The following is an 18,063-nucleotide window of genomic DNA, read 5'->3' as shown; positions in this document are numbered from 1 at the left end:
GACCCAAATGAACTCTTATATTATCGAAAACATTTAATGATTACAAGGGTAATTAACCAAAAGATATCCACTATCTGCCATCTATTTGAGAGACTTGTGAATTCTATTGTATCTTTTATATCATGAGGCATCTCTTGTACATGTTGTGACCTAAAATCAAAATCTCTTGATCCACCTATGGTTAACATATTGCGGGCATATTGCATTGTCTCTCTCCACTTTCTCTGGCCTTCACGAGCACTAGAGTTGTTGAATGCCTCTACTTGTTTCCTTTTCTTTTGTTGCAAATGTTTAATTGCTTGTGTTGTTGCCGAACAGTTCAATACATGTTTTTGCTCCAACCAATGAAGGATCTCCAAAAAAACCAGTGAAACAACTCTTTCAAAATGTTTGCCTTATTTCGAGAGCCACCATGTTGTGTGTGTCTAAAATATGCATTCGCGGCCATGTAACGAGATTTTTCCAAGCCTTGGGTGTTCCATATGCCTGGGTTTCTATACTTTTGAATGAAGTATGGTAAGTGATTGAAATGATGTGCTCCAAATCAAACAAGTTTCCAAGAATTTTAAACATCCTTTTAGTCCTTTCATTTTAAAAGGGTGCTTTGACAATACCATGTAATGAGTAATCTAATTTTCAGTCCATGCTTCCCTAAATGCTTTCTTTAGTAGCTAAAGGTTCTCCTTAAACTTGTTTAGATCATTTTGTGTCTACTCATCTTCGTCACACATCTGAAATAGCACATTGATGGAACACCACATTTCACCCTTGGCATTGCGAGTTGTGGGTTCTTGGTCCTTCACTGCCATATGGAGATTTTTCCTTTGCTGAAACTCAATTTTGTCAACATAAGTGGAATGATATATCCTTCCACGCTTGGTTAGATTCTTATCTTACATGCCTGTTGGTTTTGATAAAAAAACGACATGCCTTGACCCCACCAATAGATGGTCTGAAAGGTACATCTTTATCATTGGTTGACCTTTTCTCGTAAGGTGGAGATATGATAAACTACTCTAGCCCAATGAATTTATAGACAATAAAATGAAGGAAAATTTTCTTATTCCTCCATCAAGGCCACAGGAAAATGTGAAGATTGTAGATGTCACCCACGATGTGAATACCAAGGCTAGGGCTAAGCAGGAAAATCGGTGTGTAAGAGGAGATGAATAAACTGAAAGAGAAGGAAAAGGCAGAAAATGCTAATAGAAGAAGAGATTAATAGCTACGACATTGTTGCACACAAAATTGATGTCAGCAACAATGAAATTTTATTATCTATGGAGGAAGGATTACTAGTAGATATACAGTTAGAAAATGGTATAAGAAGACTTGCATTAGATTCTGTGAATATCAATATATTGTGGGATCCAAATGCTCAAATCTCAGATTTAATTGTCTATATCTTCTTGACACAAGATGCTTTCACCATCTTCAACATATTTTTATTCAGCCTTGAGGCTAGAGAGTAACAACTAGTAATTATCTTGTAGTTTGATCAAGAGCCAACTACCTGCACAAAGTCATGCAGAAATATATATCTTGGATCCCAAGATTTTTGTCTTTCTCAAAATGAAAAACACCCCTATCGGCACATTCAAGAAGTGGCTTGCCCATTGTCCAATGCTGCAAGTAACAACCATAATTTTTCCATATGAGAGAAACCACCAATGGAGCCTCGTTTGCATTGAACTTGACAAGCCAGTTGTATAGACACTAAACTCAATTAGAGGAACGCATCCAGAATTAAGACTGTAAGCATTGAGAATTACAAATTGGTTTCATTTTGGATAAATTATGGAGATAGCTATTGTGTTGGGTTCATACCAACTCCTCTTGCTTGCAGATGCATAAAAAGATTGTTGAACGCATATGGAAGGCTATGCGGAAATCTAGAGCTGTACAGGTCAAAAATTAAGGAAGTCACGGTGCCTTTACAGACGGATGCCAACTCGTGTGGATGGAGGTGCCTCCTCCATGCCGAGTATATACTACATAGTTTTTTTGCACTAAAGCTATTCATGTCAAAGGTAGGCATTTTGCACAGCATACTACAACATTGTGACTGTTTGAACAAAAATGTGTCTCGATTCCTTTTTGTTTTGGTTTGTCTTTTGCAGAGTGCATTGGAGAATTACATCGTACAATATTTCCATCGATACCATGAGAGGTCATCCGAATGTTGGTGAGCCTCCTTCTGGTGCTCTTCCATTTATATTGACCCATGTTTTTTCCTCTATTCATTGCGAGGTCGAGTGCGGGGAGGAGTTCACTTCAAGAGAGTATTGTGGGCAAATAATTCTAAACTCTTTTGGATTGCTCAAGTGAAATGGTAGAAATTGAACTTTTTTTGAACATTGCCCCACAATTGATTTTAACAAGAAAGGCTGTTGTTTGGTGTGAGAAGAAATGTTCGAAAACCCCATGTACTTAGCAAGCACACGCCCTAACCACTCAGCCAAAGCGACCCCCCCCCCGGTCAACAGCTGTGCAAATTTTTTTTATAAAGGCCAAGGTAACCCTACTAGCAAAACAAACAGATTTAGTGTAGACAAAGAGAAAATAAAGGCCAATGCTGCATGCGCATCAATGTTTGGAAACGACTAAAGGCGATTCCACTCTTCGCCTTACATTGCAAAGGAGTTTTCCTCAAGCACTTTATCCTCTTTGCTTTCATAGAAGCTGGTATTCGTCATCCATAATCCGGACATCCCATCAATACAACCTTTTCTTCAATTTGTAGGGAGTGCACTAATCACCTTTCAATTCTTATTATAACATATGGGCCCAATCACACACATTGAGTGTCGTGCCTTGCGCACTGCCCGTGACTTCTACTCCCACGTGCATTGTGGCCTAACTCATTTACTAGTTGTATTGAAGAAACCCTTTGTGTTCATGATTAGCGGGAGTTACATCATGACTTTGTGTTTAGATTCTTTTTGAGGCCCTTGGGTATAGGCTCAAATGCCTTACACAACAAAAGTTTCTCAAACGATCATGTGATGGTTTTCTTTCACTCCTTGCTTCTTTTAAACTGCCACCATCAAGTGTCTTATCCAATGAATGATTGATCAAATCAAATGTGACTTTGTTGGAATTAGGGTCTCAAGGATGCACAAAGCACTTGGAGAAGGTGAAGAAGCTCAATCCACACAATAGAGAGTATATTGCTTAGTGCACAAATAGAAAGATAAGATATCTGTATAGAAAGATAAGATAACCATAGAGTGGTGGGCGTATTTAAAATGAACTCAAGAAAAAACCTCCTCGGGTGAGGGCAAAAGTGCCATGAAGGTCCTAAGTGTGTTCACACACATCACTGCCACGTATATGATAAAACAAATCCCCCCTTGGAGTGATGTGGTGAAAAAGAGCTTGCACACAGTGTACAGGGAAGTGCCATGCCCTAAGGACATGATTGATCCACCAAGGGAAGCAAGCCCAAAGCTTTGAAAAAACCTTCAAAGTTATCATTGGGCAACACCTTTGTGAACAAATCTGCAAGGTTGTCCTATTTCGTTGGCAAGTTGATCTCTCCAGCTGGAAGTCTTTCCCTAGCATAGTGATAATGCACCTCAATATGCTTTGCATGAGCATGGAAAAAGGGGTTCCTTGCAATTGGAAATATGCTTTGATTGTCAGTGTACATGATGTTGGTAGTTCCCTCTTCAACACCCAAAAAAGCCATAAGGCATTTGAACTATACATATTCAACCATAGCTTTGGAGAAAATATGATACAAAGTGCACCATCTTTATGATTTATGCTATGGCTATGTCAAACCTATGTGTTCACTTCACATGGCATATACTTTTGAAAATTAGAGAGAAATACATTAGGAAATTTGGGAGGTCATTTGGAGGGCCTTCCAAGAAAATACAATTTTTTGCCTTCTCTCTCTAGAAAATTGTTGTGGTAAAAGAAAAGTTGTCCTCATCAACTGCTCAAAAAGTGTACTTCAAAGTGGATTATTTTGATGGAGTCATAACGGTTGTAATGATTGATGGAATGTCCCTCTTCAGTTATATTGAATGCACCTGGTCATATAGGAGGGAAGTTCTTCTCCATACGATGTATACAGTAGGAAGTCTAGGGAGTAATGACGTTATACTCTTTAGTTTTCTTGACTGTGGTATTCATGGCTTCTTCATCCACCCCCTCAAACCTTCTCACTTATCAACATAAAGATCACCTACACGTTGATTTGAATCTTGAATATGAGACTTTATGCAAGCAAAGTAAAAGAAGCACAATAGTAACACCCACGGAGAAACAAAGACTCAAAGTAGAGGGAGGAAAACACATTGATTTATGGACAAATGGCTCACTCTATCCTTTGAATCCTAAGACCAATGCCTCCCCTATATTTGCAAATCCCACTAATTTATTGACCTTTGTAGGTGACGGACAGAATGGTTTTCTTGGCTAGTGCAAAGCTCTAGATGGGAAATCAAAAATTCAAAAAATCATGGTTCACCATCAAGAAAATGAGATTCTACGACTTTCTAATTTGCATTGTGAGGACCAAAAAACCATTTTGCAGTGCACACAAGAAATATAGATCTTGCAAGAAAAAGTGTGGAACTTACAAAGGAAAGATACAAGCTTAGGTGCTCGTGTGCGAAAGAAGAGACTACGGAATCTAGGTTGGATCTGGAGGTCTCAAGAAAAGAATCCAAGCATTGAGGTCAAGATTGTGAACCTTCTAGTTTATTTCACCTATACATAGTTTTTCTAATGTATGTTATATTTTCTATGTAGGCATGCTATATATCCAGACAAAGAAAACGTAGATCCAAAGGCCAATGTAGGAAAGCAATTAAAGCCTTTGATAAGAAGTGGTCTTGCAAAGGATATAATGCATGACAAAAAGTATAAGGTTTTGCATCGGGATGTTGTTGGCCATTTTATTACAAAGAGTGCAATGCTTGCCAGTGATATACAGGGCACACTTGACTCCCTTTGCGTGAGTAAGAGAGGGTATTCAACAGTCTATCTCCTCCATTTTTGTGAAGAATGGAATAAATTCTAAGCTTCTACCAACATCAACAAATGTTTGGAAAGAGAGACTTCAACTCAACCATGCACAAACATATTTCATTGGATGTCCATTTCATATTGATGTTATTTATAGATCTTAGGTAACAAATGTAACCTACAATGAGTACTACAATATCTTCATGGACCTCACTTTGTTGCAAACTAGAACGGTTTGAGTTCTATAGTGTAGTATTTGAATAGACAGGTGGCGTTTTGCATTTTGTTTTGAAGCTAGATGAGTGTGATATTCTCAAAGACAAGAAGTTAGAACGAGTCACAATAACATTGATGAATAGGGCTCTTTCAAAATGCCCCATTGATGATCCTTCATACTTTAGTGTTCAATAAAAAACAAACATATGGTAGCTTGGTGCTTTTCAGGTATTCCACTTCCATCTTCTCTGCAACTTTGGTGAGCCCTCTTGAGATTTAATTTTAGATTTAGTTTCACGTGTCATGCGGATTTAATCTTGAAGGTAAAGAAAGAAAACCACGATATTTTATATTGGGTGTTCCATCAAACCCCTATCCCTGATATCTTTGATAAACAAATGAATCAAGGAAAGGTGCTGGTTGTCAATGGGAGGGGAGACTTTCAAGTCCAATGGAATCTTCTAGGTGACCTTAAAATAATGAAGTGTATGTATAACTGTAGAATGGGTGCTATGGTAAAGGCTCCATGCTTGTATTGCATGGAGACTGCAAAGATGATGGACCCAAAATGGTGGAGAAAAGTTCCTACTCGCCACAATGAGGATCCTAATTTCCGCCCAGTTTTGGATATTCCACTTGTCATTGTCCACATTTGTACAATGCATGCTCTTTGTAGAATTGTGGAGAAGTTGGTGTATATGTACATTGGGTTTGCTTAGAAAATCAAGAACTCAAAATAATAGAAGGTCGCGGTAGAGGTGCTTGAACTGGTTTTGTCAGAGATGGGTCTCCATGGGGCAATGTGAAAATCCAACGGGACGAGAAAAGGTCAACCAATGATAAAGATGTACCTTGCAAACCATCTATTGGTGGGGTCAAGGCACGTCGTGAGGCTTTTAATTGTGCTATGTATTGTGTACACACAATCTCATTTTTCACTTGTTAAAAACAAGCAAAATATCCCAAAAGGGGTAAACGACCTTGCATCAAGCAATCGTGGTCCGACTCACAACACTTTCCTTTTTAATTTGGCAAACATCAACTAGATAGTTTTCCCATGATAGAGTTCAAAAACACGTGCCTTAGCTTAGCCTTGAGCTGGTTGAAAACTCAAAACAATCGATTGAAGGGAGGGGAAGAAGGAGACAATCCGCTTGGAAACTTCAAGCGGATAGAGTTGAATTGCAAGAAATGTCGCTTTTTTTAATTAAAAAAACCTCTTTGAATCTATTCTGTGAAATTTATTTTTTTCAAACATTGCCCCACAATTGATTTTAACGAGAAAGGCTGATGTTTGGTGTGAGAAGAAACATATGATGAGGATCTAATGAAGTCAAAGAACAAAAAGAGTCTTGGAGTCTGAGGGATCTTTTGCCGCAAAAGAAGCAAAAGATTATGGCCTGAGAGATTCCAACTCTCGCAAGGAAAACCCCATGTACTTAGCAAGCACACGCTCTAACCACTCGACCAAAGCGACCCCCCGCATGTCAACAACTGTGCAATTTCTTTTAATAAAGGCCAAGGTAACCCTACTAGAAACGAAAACATTTAGGGCAGACACAGAGAAACGAAAGGCCAGTGCATGAACATTAGAGTTTGGAAACGACTAAAGGTGGGGCCACTCTTTGCCCCGCATTGCAACGGAGTTTTTTGTGAGCACTTTATCCTCCTTCCTTTGGTAGAAGCTAGTACTTGTCCTCCATCCGGACATGCCATCAATACAACCTTTTCTTCGATTTGTAGGCAGTGCACTAATCAACTTTCAATTCTTATAACATCTAGGACCAATCACCTAAGCTCCCCATCTTCTAACACATTGAGTATCGTGCCTTTCGTACTGCTCGTGCCCCAATTCATTGCCATCACCCGAACCCCCTCCTACACCTGAGTTCTACTCCCACGTGCATTGTGGCCTAACTCATTTACTACTTGTATTGTGGAACTCCTTTGCGTTCATGATTAGCCCGAGTTACATCATGACTTTATGTTTAGATTCTTTTTAAGGACCTTGGGTACATGCTCAAATGCCTTAAAACCAAAGATTCACAAATTATCATCCCTTATGGTTTTCTTCCACTCCTTGCTTATTTAAAACTACCACCATCAAGTGTCTTATCCAATGAATGATTGATCAAATCAAATGTGACTTTTTTGGAATTAGGGTCCTAGGGATGCAAAAATAGCTTTGGAGAAGATGAAGAAGCTCAAGGCACACAATAGAGAGTATATTGCTTAGTGGACAAATAGAAAGATAAGATAACCCTAGAGTGATGGACGCATATAAAATGCACTCGGAAAAAAACCTCTTGGTGAGGGAAAAAGTGCCATGATGGTCCTAAGTGTGTTCACACACATCACTTTCACATATATGATAACAAATCCCCCCTTGGAGTGATGTGGTGAATAAGAGCTTGCACATAGTGAATAGGGAAATATCCTGCCCTAAGAAAATGATTGATCCACAAAGGGAAGCAAGCCCAAAGCTTTGCAAACCTTTAAAATTATAATTGGGCACTACCTTTGTGAATAAATCTGCAAGGTTGTCTTGTTTTGACACATAAGGCAAGTTGATCTTTCCAGCTGAAAGTCTTTCCCTAGCATAGTGATAATGCACCTCAATGTGATTTGCGTGAGCATGAAAAAATGGGTTCCTTACAATTGGAAATTTGCTATGATTGTCGGTGTACATTATGTTGGTAGTGTCCTCTTCAACACCCAAATATGTTGGTAGTGTACATTATGTTGGTAGTGTCCTCTTCAACACCCAAATAAGCCATAAGGTGTTTGAACTATACATATTCAATCATAGCTTTGAAGAAAATATGATACAAAGTGCACCATCTTTATGCTTTAAGCTATAGATATGTCAAATCTATGTGTTCACTTCACAAGGCATATACTTTTGAAAATTAGAGACAAATACAATGCAAGTTGAGTATGATGCAAGTGGCAAGAATGGCTCTATGTCTGTCTATGATTTGCCACCCGTGAAAGAACTTTGATTAAAAAAAATGGGTTTATAAGTTGAGACGAGTGGTAGCACTGATCACATTTTTAAAATTGTGATTTTCATGAGGAGGGGCATGTGACATAATTTTATTCATTTAGTTTTGAAGTGCAAAGAAAGTATGCATCCTAAGGAAACCATTGTATAGATTAAGAAGCACCACATACTTGGTTTAGAAAACTCTTACATGTCTGTTTGGTCATGAGTTGGTCATGGCTTTATAATGGTCTGATTTAGAGCACATTGTATGTAAAATAGAGGGTTCGTGCTTTTGTTTTTGTGTTCTTTATATGGGTGCTTTGTTGTTCATGTGTATAAGCAAGGTGCACATTGAGTTGACTATGCTTGATTTTTGAGATGTGGGATTTGGACTTATTGCATCATTACATGGGATCTCTATTTAGGCATGGTGACAGAGGCATTGTTTTTTGTCTTTTGAAAACGATAAAGTCTTCTCTTACGCTTATACACCAACTTCTTTTTGTCATTCTCAATAAAATTCTATAGCAATTGCATGTAGATGTCCTCATAAAGATCACCAGCTAAGAATGTTGGCTTAACATCAATTTGGACCAACTCCATGTTCTCTTTGTCAACCAAAGCAAATATTGTCTTTAGGGTATCATTTTTGACAATTTCCAAGAAAACTTTGTCAAAATATATGATCTACTTATGTTTGAAACATCTGGCAACCAATTTAGCCTTGTACTTTGAGTTTCCATCATTGAGTGTGATCTTTAACCTATACATCTATTTATGTGACACGACCTTCTTCCCTTTTGGCAATCTAGCCTTGTAAATTGACTCCCTTCAACTTGTAGATTCATTTACATAGAAAATAATTCTTTTTATTTGGAAAATAGATAAAAAAGTCCCAATTTTTATTCTTCTTCAAAAGAATGCATCTCTGATTACATATCACTCTCCACTTAAGCTTGTCATCTCGTAACATAGCCTCACCATAGTAGGAGGGCTCACGACAATCCAACCTGTCAAGAAGCTTAGAAACTCTTTTTGACCTTTAAATGTAGTAGCATTTGCATGAGGACTCTTTTGCCTATGGCTTCCCGAATAGACATAGTAGAGAGAGGGAGGTAGATGAAGAAGATGATAAATGGTAGCAAATAGTTGTGCACATAGAAAGAGAGTTTGCATTTAGGTTTTCAAGTCTTTTAAGTAGGGAAACATCTTGTTTGTACTTACATGGCCGCCCAAGTTGGGTTGAACCGCAATAACCGCCCCCTTCGGCCTTACTTGGCACTTTTGCAAATATCATCGCCCCATTGAACTAAGCGTGTCACGCTCATGACAAATAGAGTTTTTGTGCTCAAAACCATGAGTTTTAGATTTTCTCACAACTAAGGATTTTAGGTATACACATAACCTGGCACTACCACCAAAAATTGCCCCTGAATACAGAGTGTATAGGTCAAAGTAGCTACCATCACACTTGGATTTTTGGTTAACTCACAAACCTTGGGTATAGGTTTTATCCGATAACCACACGGGGTGGAAACAAAGGTGGGGCTTCACATTGGGAAGGTCTTACCTCCCAATGACATCATGAGGTGGCAATGAAGATGGGGCCTCACATTCCGAAGGTCTTACGTCCGGCCTCTTATTTCCTTAGCCGGGGTAGTGTCTAATCCCATCACCACAACAACAATAAAAATGGAAAAGACTATAATGGCACGTGGAATTGGAGCTGATATCTTGAGACAACTAATTCCAGTGTTGGAAGATTTCAGCTACTAGTGTGGGAAGATTTCAGATAGCAGACTGGACAGGAATCAGAGACTAGACTGAAATGTGGATACTGAAATAAGAATCAGACTTATGTACTGGAAATAAGGTTCAGATTCAGAAGACTAGACGAGAAGTAAGTACAACTGAAATATATGCCCTGATTGGGATTACAGATCAAGATTACATCGAATATGATTACAGAGAGAAAGTATAGCCGACAATACTGCCAATGATTCTCAAGTACAAGTATAGCCAAAGCGCTAACCCAAATGATAATAATTGCCAACCCGATTACAATGTAATGGGCCCTATTTATACACTTCGGGTTTACTGTAGTAATTACCATAGTAATTACTAAGTAATTCACTGCCCATTTTCTAAGAAGTCGTTCCCACATAGTGAACTATCCATCCGTCTACATCCTTCCCTTCTTTCTTGAATTTTGGCAAGAGTCCAAATTTTTTGAAAAATTCCCTTCTCTGATTCTGATGTGAGACTGAAAAATCTATCATCTGGTTCTGATGTCGGGATGCCGGCTTGACCACTAATAGAATGGCCATTCAAAGATTACGAGTAGGCAGCTGAAAAGGCCAAGGATCGCGAGAGGCAGCGGAAAAGGCCAAGGTGGAGCTCTCACCAGGCCAAGGTGGAGCTGTCATCAGGCCAAGGTAGAGCTGTCATCTCTCCTTGCCTGCTGAGAAGAAAAGTCACCCACTGAATTCTGAGATGGAACTACCCAGTATCCTTCCATTGGACCGTCTTCCGTTTGCCTTTGTCCTTTGACCTGGACGGTGCCTGAGAAGTCTCAGTACCAGCATTATCCTTCTGAATCAGTCGGTAAATGGCCTCCTGCTCAAGCTGATCCCGCCGGTCGGTGGTCATCTCTACTTCATAAGGCGTGAGAGAATGATAGGTTTTGGTGTTAGGATCATAGAGTGTACGCCTGCCCTTGCTCAGTCTAGTTTTGGCCAGCTTATGACAATGCGAAGCAGTATGGATCCATCCTTCTGGAAGAGGTTGATTAGTTTTGACTCGAGATTCGAAAAGAATCTCAGCCATCTCCCTGTACTGTGGTGCCATACCCGGCTTTGCTGCAACGTCTTTTTCAGGAAATTTGGAAGATCTGACCGTAAGTTGTAGCAACTAATTAGTAATCTTGGTCAGTCCTCTGACTTGAATCTTCCACTGGACCATACACAACTGGATCCTTTGCATCTCCTCTTTTAGTGCCTGAATGTCATTGATTTGGAGAGCATCATTGAACAACGTCTGCCAAGTCTTCCATTCCACAGTTGACCACTCATACCAATCCTGAAGCTCATCAATAATTTTGAAGTATGTGAGACGATCAACTGGTTCTTGATGTTGAGGATACAGCGCTGGAAAGAATCTTGGCAGCTCGGTTTCTCTTGCTGGAACAGCATACAAGAGAACTGGAGAATCAGACATAAATTCTAAGAAATTGAGGACAGCTTGGTTCTCCTACTGCATCATCTTTCTGGTGATTCTCACTAGCTGGAACAGTGTTCGGAGAGCAGTTGCCTGTGCTCCGACTGACATTCGCGTCTAAGTCCTCTGCTAGTGGTTGTTTGGTCCTCAAGAATGGCTTTGACTCTCTGATCCAAAACACCTCTGGTAGTTTGCATTTGCACCAAAACTTCCTTGAGTTGTACCCTAACATCCTTCATACAACGGTAAGTTGGTTTGTTACCCAGCAAAAGTTCCAGTTCCAGGGCTAGGGAGCGACAATCTGTAGTAGACTGCCTTTGCCAGTGCAGTTTTGCCACTCTCTCATCAGCATTGAGTATCCATTCAGGAACTCGTTCCAACAGCTGGACTGTACTGGGATGCGCAAGTAGTCGGTAAGCTTCTTTATCATGGAAAGCTGCTGATTTCCAATATTCTACCATTTCCCTGGCTCCCACATATAGCCTTTGAAATCTTTCCAAGTCAGTCAAGAGATCATCATCCTCCAGATACTGTCTGGTGATGGAGGCCTGTTGATGTCTCAGTTGCCTATTCAAGGTAATGAGCTGCAGTGAATGCTGATGATCAACAACTGGTCCCTCATCTTGTACTTTCATTTTCCCTTTAGCATCTCTGTTGAAATGGGACGGATCAGTTGGCTGATTCCCAGTGTGACTGGGTTGCTGCTCTTCAGTCTGCTGATTACCCGACTGGTGCTCTTTGTCCTGTCTTTCTGCTGGCCCTCATTCTGGTCTAGCTGGTCTGGCTGTGACTGGCCTCCTTCATTTGGTCCTGTCCCACCAGTACCAGGTCCTGGAGGTGGAGATGGTGGTGGGGCATCATCATCATCCTTTGTAAGCCCAGTTTCTTGATCATCCTCCTCCTGATCAGCTTCATCTTCCTCGTCTTCTTCTTCCTCATCCAGAGAAGTCTGTTGCTCAATATAATCCATTATAGCTTGGTTCATTAGAGCATTATTGTACTCACTCACCTTGTCCTGCAAATCGCTCTGCATACTTTCCATCAAGGACTTTAAATTCTCTAAATTGAAAACAACATTGCTTGATGGATTTAAAATTTCAAACAAGCTATTATAAATGTATCTCTCAGTCAGAGAAGCCTTCAGAGCTGTATGGTGCAGTATCAGTTTTTTGAATTCCGCCCGCTTCATCCTAAGCATGGTTTCAACTCGCTCGGCAGCTCTCAGTGCTTCATTTCGTTGATTTTTCATGATCATTATTTCAAATTCAGCCTTAGCTAACTTTTTGTTTAGCAACTCATTAGTCCTTTCTGAATGAGCTTCAAGTACCCTGTGTTGTATGTTTTGCTCTTCGTGGGCTTTTTGGAGCTTTTCAATTTGATGTTGTGCTTCTGTCAAGTCAGCTTTGAGCTTTTTGACTTCCTCTTCTGATCTAGCAACCTCCATCAGTTGTCCCATACAAATGACAATGGTATTCCAAGAAGACTGTATAAGGACTGAACATCTGTCTTTGACTGTGGTTGGTGGATCAGAATCAGTAGGCTCATATATTGCCACTGGAGACACATAGGGTAGAGTTGCATAATCAGCTTTGCTGAGCAGAAGATGCCCTTTCAATTGCTGAGTCTGCATTTGCTGAAACTTATCCTATTTTGCCAGTTGCAGAAGGTTTCCAGTATTTGTAGGAACTCCTCCAGGAAAAGTCAAGAACGCTGGACCTTTCCCTTTGTCCAGTTGGCTCTTGCCTTTGTCCCCTGACTAGTCTGCTATCCTCTCAACAGTGGCTAGCTTGGCATGATCTTTCCCAGACCCAATAGCAACTGTATTTTTTACAACTGACTGGTCAGGCACAGTCCCCTGAGCAGATTGCTGCTCAGTCTGACTCACTACAGCTTTCTCAGTGGTTACTGTCTTGACCTGGCTTTCTATCTGCTTCAAAAATTCATTGCTTTTTTTCAATGTAATTTTTGGCTTCTTTGAACTGCCAACCTGTTTTGCAGTTGCTTTCCTTTTCAGGTCGATTGAAATGGTTTGACTGTCTGTTTCCTTGTCGTCTGAGGACAGTTCAATGTTCTTTGGTTCAGGAATTGGCTTCTCACTCCAAGCCTTCTTTACTTCTCATTAACATTTGCAGCAGTAGCCCAATACAAGAATTGCCAAACATACCAGGCCTTGAAAACAGTTTGAGATTTTAGCTTGGCAGTCTGCTGGAGTACATTATGCGAGAGAATTCGACAAAGGTTGATAGGAACCTGTGGATCCAGTATCTTGGCCAATAGCATAGCAAATTTTTTTTCGGATACATACGTTGGGTTGTTCTTAAGGCTTACTGCTTCATCTACAAACCTGTAAGCAGTGGAGGCTTCCAGTCCTGCTACTGGAACTCCTTGAGCACTTTCCTTGCGCTTTCGTCTAGCCGTTTCATCCTCCTTCAGAGCTATACTTATCTGCTGCACAGTTGCCACAGAAGGTTTGGGCTCATTTGGCATCTGGAATGCAAATGCTATGGCTTCTGGTGTCACTGACACCTTCCTACTATTTACCATGGCACTCCCATTTTTAGCATCGAAGGAATCAAGAACTTGCTTGATGATATCTGCATCAAAAGCAATTCTTGTAGCTTGCAACACAACTCGAAGATCCCAGAGTTGTAGCAGAGTCATTGCTTGATCACTGGATTTTACTGTATGGGATAACGGGAAGGCTTGCCTTTGCCTCAACAACAACTATGGCCTGGGTTTCCTCAAGAGACTCTTGCATCTTCTTTGAGCGTTTCCTTCTACCCATACACTGTGAGGTCGATGACGATGAAACAGGCAAAGGAGAAGATGACTTACTTGTCATGTCGAAGCTGTTTCCTGGTGTTGCTGGCAAGACTATCTGATAGTCAACTGTCTTGTCATAGGTCGAAGTTTGCGGCTGCAGCGAAGAAACCTCGGAGCTTGGCGATGGCGAATGGTTAACAGGAGGAAAGCATCGCGCAGGGGATTTATGAGGAAAAATGATAACTCTCCTGACTGTTATACGTGTTCGTGCCATAAAAGCTCCACCACTGGCCGCTCCTAGACTTGTGTGCGTCGTTGCTGTCGTGGCAAACATGCATTGGACAAGACTGCGACCCATCCTTGAAATAATTACCACTGGCGTGCCATTTGACCGTTGGGCGCTTAAAAATTGGAAAATGTGTCCATACTAGTACTGGACTGATTTCCAGTCTGGCTCGACCATACTGGTACTGATTCTAAGGTCAGCCTGATCTGGTCCTTCTGGTACTGGTTCTGAAGCTAGAACTGGTTGCACATGAAAAAGTCCAAAAATGTCTGATTCTGGTATCTCTTGATCAGCAACCTCCAGTTCCTTAGTACCTTGTTCTGGCCCAGTTTCTCTGGTATCTGAATAATAAAGGTTGATCTTTGCTCCATTATATACTCCTGGCAACATCAGTCTAGATAAATCTTTCAATCTGACTGTGCTATTGGAGAAGACCCAGTCTATCTCAAAAGGTCCCGCCCAAGCAATCTTCAAGATCGACTTCTTTGGACCCAGTCTACACTGATATAGAAGCACTAAGTCTCCTTTCTGGAATTCTCGAACTTTAATTTGGCGATCATGCAGTGCTTCCTTCGTTGTTGAACAATTGCTTGTTCCAATATAGCCCTTTGCTTGAGTTCATCTAATTGCATCCGTTCATCTAATTGCCTGAGTTCATCTAATTGCATCCGTTCATCTAGCCTCTTCTTAAGATTATGGTTGAAGTCTAATCCATACTTCACAGCCATTCTCAAAGTAGGGATCACAAACTCCATAGGAACCACAGCTTCAGTGCCATACACCATTCTGAATGGTGTCATTCCAGTAGTTACCTTATAAGCTGTCCTATAAGCCCATAGAGTTGTCTGAAGTTTCAAATCCCACTGGTCCTATTTCTTTTGCACCACCTTAGTGAGAATATTCTTTATTGTCTTATTGCTACTTTCAGCTTGTCCATTGCATCTGGGATAGTAAGGAGTAGATTTCCGATGCTTGACTGAAAGCATATCCAATAGGATTTCCATAGTGTCATTGATTGTTCCTTGATCAGTCCCAATCTCTACTGGACATCCATATTGGCAGACAATATTCTCAAATATAAATCTTGCACTTGACTTGGCTGTGTTGTCAGGAAGAGCCTTAGCTTCAACCCACTTGGTAACATAACAAGTAGCCATTACTATGTACTTGTTCTTCCTAGGAGTCACCTTCTTAAAAGGTCCCATAAAATCCAGTCCCCATTTCATGAATACTCCCAGTGGTTGTATTGGCATTAAGGGAGTCATATCTGCAGCTATTGGTCGACCCATTCTTTGGCATATGTCACAAGTTTTACAAAAACTTATGACATCAGCAATCAGTGTTTGCCACCACAGACTAGCTTGCAGAATCTTCTTGTAGGTTACTTCGTTGGAAAAGTGTTCACCAGACTCACCATTATGCGCTTCTGAAATCACTTGCATTCTTCCTTCCATAGGGACACATCGTCGAAGTACACCATCCACACCCAGTCGATGAAGTAATCCTCCTATGATAGTAAATTTCAAGCTGTTTATGATCAGAGATTTCTTTTGATTCTGCTTCCAATCCTCTGGAAAGGCACCTTGGGAAAGGAATTGATAAATATCATACCATTCAGGATCCATTGATTCTTCTGCCTCTAACTGAAATAAATCAGCATCCACTGGCTCATCTCTCAAGGGTGATTCTGAATATCCTTTCGTACTTCTTGAAAGAAAATCAGCTCCACAATGGTTTCGGCCAGGCTTATGGAAAATTCTGAATTCAAATTCCATAAGGAACATCATCTATCTTATCAACTTGCCTTGAATAATGACTTTGTTAATGAGAAACAGAAGAGCTTGATGGTCCAGATAAAAATGGAATAACTTTCCCAACAGGTAATGCCTGAACTTCATGGCGCTAAAAACCATTCCAAGGGCTTCTCTCTTAGTAGTCGTATAGCCTTGTTTAGTCTGACTGAATTTGCGACTAGCAAAATAGACCGGATAGTCTGTTCTGCCATCTGGCTGAGCTAATATTTCCCCCATTGCCAATCCTGAAGCATCTACATGTACATGGAAAATAATATCCCAATTCGGCTGCCTAAGGACTGGTTTACTGGTAATGGCTTTTTTCAAATTCTGGAAACTCTCCTCACACTCAGTAGTCCAGTTGAACTTACTGGTCTTCTTTGTAAGCTCATATAGTGGTACTGCTTGAGAAGAAAACTTGTGTACAAATCTTCTATAGAAATTCACATAACCCAAGAAAGAACTCAACTCTGAAGCAGTTCTGGGTGCTTTAGCTTGCTGAACACATTGTATTTTGTCATTGGCCATCTCTATTCCATTGCGGGAAACCACATGTCCCAGTAGCTATCCCTTCCAGACTAGAAAAACAAATTTGAATGGATTAAAACAAATCCTCTTCTCTTGATAGCGTTTAAAAACCATTTCTAGGAATAGAAGGTGCTGTTCCTCATCTGAATAGATAGTGAAGTCATCCATGAAAATGGTGAGGAACCGATGAAGAAATTCATTAAACATCTCCATCATACACCGCGGAAAAGTAGCTGGTGCATTGCATAGGCCAAAAGGCATCACCAAATACATGAAAGCTCCCCACTCAGGGATGAAAGTGGTCTTGGCTCTATCTTCAGGAGTGATCTGTAACTAGTTATAGCCGCTATAACCATCCATGAAACTATACATCTCATATCCTGCGATCTCATCAAGCAACATATTAGTAAAAGGTAAGGGAAATGGATCCTTAATAGTCTAGGCATTTAGTTTCCTATAGTCGACACAAACTCTCAATTTCCCATTCTTTTTGGGAACGACGACTATGGGAAATAGCCAATCACTGCTTGCCACTTCCGTAATGAACCCAGCCTTGAGAAGATTATCAATCTCCTCCTTGACCTTCTTTGCATAGTTGGGGTTCATCCGATACCTTTGCAATTGCCTAGAATCCAATTTCAGTGGTATTCGGTGCTGACAGACTTCAGGATCTACTCCCTTCAGATCTGTATGTTCCCAGGAAAACACATCTTTATAGTTCTGGAACATTTTTCGTGCCTTTTCCTTCATTGTTGGGTTGAGGTGCTTGTTAACCTTGATCATTCTGGGATTTTCCTCTGATCCTAGGTTCCACTCTTCTACTTCCTGATCGTCTGGAAGCAACCAGTTTGGTCCGCCTCCTTTTCGTTTGGTCGATTCTTTAGCATAATCCCAAGATGGTCCATTCATTTCTGAATCATTATTCTGATCCAGTGGGTACTCTTCAGAACATACTGGTTCCTCTACTATACCAGTATCAGCTGGTTCCACCATCCTTACAGTTAGCTGAACTGTTCTTTCCCCTATATTGACTTCTGTAAAGTGATCAGGCAATTGTCTCTTCTACTTGTCAGCCTGCTCTTTATTCAGCAAGACTGCATTCAAGTTGATTTCTACCAAAGGGAATATGTTCATAGCCGCTAGCATTCGCTCGATCTTCTTGGCTTTGTACTTCTGACACAACTCCTTCGGCCTCAGTTCCTTTTTCCAGCTCCTGGTATTGTTGGTCTGGATTTGGATTCTGCCACTGGCCCCTTCTATGGTCAAAGTTTGGTTTGCATAGTCCTGAACAGCAT

Source organism: Adiantum capillus-veneris, chromosome 8 (assembly GCF_014529385.1).
Source record: "Adiantum capillus-veneris isolate H3 chromosome 8, ASM1452938v2, whole genome shotgun sequence".
Lineage (NCBI taxonomy): Eukaryota > Viridiplantae > Streptophyta > Polypodiopsida > Polypodiales > Pteridaceae > Adiantum > Adiantum capillus-veneris.
This window is presented reverse-complemented; position numbering follows the sequence as displayed.